Source organism: Oncorhynchus kisutch, linkage group LG17 (assembly GCF_002021735.2).
Source record: "Oncorhynchus kisutch isolate 150728-3 linkage group LG17, Okis_V2, whole genome shotgun sequence".
Taxonomy (NCBI): Eukaryota; Metazoa; Chordata; class Actinopteri; order Salmoniformes; family Salmonidae; genus Oncorhynchus; species Oncorhynchus kisutch.
The window spans coordinates 88,562,558-88,566,293 of NC_034190.2; positions in this window are offsets into that span (position 1 = coordinate 88,562,558).

Here is a 3,736-nt window from a genome sequence, read left to right on the forward strand (position 1 = left end):
ATATGACCATATGATTATGACCATATAATTATGACCCTATGATTCTATAAATATGACCCTATGATCCTATAATTATGACCCTATGATTATGACCCTATAATTATGACCCTATGATTATGACCCTATAATTATGACCCTATGATTCTATAAATATGAACCTATGATCCTATAATTATGACCATATGATTATGACCCTATAATTATGATCCTATTATTATGATCCTATAATTATGACCCTATGATTCTATAAATATGACCATATGATTTTGACCCTATGATTATGACCCTATAATTATGATCCTATTATTATGACCCTATAATTATGACCCTATAATTATGACCCTATGATTATGACCCTATAATTATGACCCTACGATTATGACCCTATAATTATGATCCTATAATTATGACCCTATGACCCTATAATTATGACCCTATGACCCTATAATTATGACCATATGATCCTATAATTATGACCCTATGACCCTATAATTATGACCCTATGATTATGACCCTATAATTATGACCCTATGATTATGACCCTATAATTATGACCATATGATTATGACCATATGATTATGATCCTATAATTATGACCCTATGATTATGATCCTATAATTATGATCCTATAATTATGACCATATGATTATGACCCTATAATTATGACCCTATGATTATGACACTATAATTATGACTCTATGATCCTATAATTATGACCCTATAATTATGACTCTATGATCCTATAATTATGACCCTATGATGATGACCCTATAATTATGGCCCTATGATTATGACCCTATAATTATGACCCTATAATTATGACCCTATAATTATGACCCTATGATTCTATAAATATGACCATATGATTATGACCATATAATTATGACCCCATGATTCTATAAATATGACCCTATGATCCTATAATTATGACCCTATGATTATGACCCTATAATTATGACCCTATGATTATGACCCTATAATTATGACCCTATGATCCTATAATTATGACCCTATGACCCTATAAATATGACCATATGATTATGACCATATAATTATGACCCTATGATTCTATAAATATGACCCTATGATCCTATAATTATGACCCTATGATTATGACCCTATAATTATGACCCTATGATTATGACCCTATAATTATGACCCTATGATTCTATAAATATGAACCTATGATCCTATAATTATGACCATATGATTATGACCCTATAATTATGATCCTATTATTATGATCCTATAATTATGACCCTATGATTCTATAAATATGACCATATGATTTTGACCCTATGATTATGACCCTATAATTATGATCCTATTATTATGACCCTATAATTATGACCCTATAATTATGACCCTATGATTATGACCCTATAATTATGACCCTACGATTATGACCCTATAATTATGATCCTATAATTATGACCCTATGACCCTATAATTATGACCCTATGACCCTATAATTATGACCCTATGATTATGACCCTATAATTATGACCCTATGATTATGACCCTATAATTATGACCATATGATTATGACCATATGATTATGATCCTATAATTATGACCCTATGATTATGATCCTATAATTATGATCCTATAATTATGACCATATGATTATGACCCTATAATTATGACCCTATGATTATGACACTATAATTATGACACTATGATTATGATCCTATAATTATGATCCTATTATTAAGACCCCATGATTTTGACCCTATGATTATGACCCTATAATTATGACCCTACGACCCAATAATTATGACCCTATGACCCTATAATTATGATCCTATAATTATGACCCTATGATTATGACACTATAATTATGACACTATGAATATGACCCTATGATTATGACCCTATAATTATGACCCCATGATTTTGACCCTATGATTATGACCCAATAATTATGACCCTACGACCCAATAATTATGACCCTATAATTATGACCCTATGACCCTATAATTATGACCCTATGATTATGGCCCTATAATTATGACCCTATGATTATGGCCCTATAATTATGACCCTATGACCCTATAATTATGACCCTATGATTATGGCCCTATAATTATGACCCTATGACCCAATAATTATGACCCTACGACCCTATGATTATGACCCTATGATCCTATAATTATGACCCTATGACCCTATAAGTATGACCCTATGATTATGACCCTATGATCCTATAATTATGACCCTATGATCCTATAATTATGACCCTATGACCCTATAAATATGACCATATGATTATGACCATATAATTATGACCAGTGAGATACACCTGCTGGAGCGCGTGCTACGGGTGGGTGTTGCCATCGTGACCAGTGAACTGAGATAAGGCGGAGCTTTACCTAGCATAGACTTGTAGATGACCTGGAGCCAGTGGGTCTGGCGGCGAATATGTAGCGAGGGCCAGCCGACTAGAGCCTACAGGTCGCAGTGGTGGGTGGTATAAGGTGCTTTAGTAACAAAACGGATGGCACTGTGATAAACTGCATCCAGTTTGCTGAGTAGAGTATCGGAAGCTATTTTGCAGATGACCGCCGAAGTCGAGGATCGGTAGGATCGTCAGTTTTACTAGGGCAAGTTTGGCAGACACTGCAGATTTTGCAGGTTTTCCTACTTACAAAGCATGTAGAGATCTGTAATTTTTATCATAGGTACACTTCAACTGTGAGAGACGGAATCTAAAACAAAAATCCAGAAAATCACATTGTATGATTTTAAAGTAATTAATTAGCATTTTATTGCATGACATACAGTAATTATTTGATCACCTACCGGTATACATACCGGTATACATACACAATATTTTGTACTGATGAATACACATTTGGAGAATGTATCTACACAATTTTAGAAGTACTGACGTCCTTTATATCTATGTGGTTAGTTAATATAGTTTAACGTTTTAAAGTGAATTGATGAAGTGTTTATTTGACTTATAAACTAGTTGTAATCTACTCTGTGTTGATTTTTTCAAAGATCAATATTGTTTAGATTTCAAATAATAAATTATATTAAACTCATTTATTCATTGTCCCCTCAACAATTATGCCTACTTCCATTCCTTCCTGTCTTCCTGTAGTTGATGACACTTTGCTTCTTGAAAGTACAATATCTTGGAAACTTGACTGCTGACAAACAAAACATTTGGGATTTTATCTATCAAGGTGTCTTTATTTAGACAGGGAGTCAATGCTGAGACCAAGGTGTCTTTATTCAGACAGGGAGTCAATGCTGAGACCAAGGTGTCTTTATTCAGACAGGGAGTCAATGCTGAGAACAAGGTGTCTTTATTCAGACAGGGAGTCAATGCTGAGACCACGGTGTATTTATTTAGACAGGGAGTCAATGCTGAGACAAAGGTGTCTTTATTTAGACAGGGAGTCAATGCTGAGACCAAGGTGTCTTTATTCAGACAGGGAGTCAATGCTGAGACCACGGTGTATTTATTTAGACAGGGAGTCAATGCTGAGACAAAGGTGTCTTTATTTAGACAGGGAGTCAATGCTGAGACCAAGGTGTCTTTATTCAGACAGGGAGTCAATGCTGAGACCAAGGTGTCTTTATTCAGACAGGGAGTCAATGCTGAGACTAAGGTCTCTTTATTTAGACAGGGAATCAATGCCGAGACCAAGGTGTCTTTATTTAGACAGGGAGTCAATGCTGAGACCAAGGTGTCTTTATTCAGACAGGGAGTCAATGCTGAGAC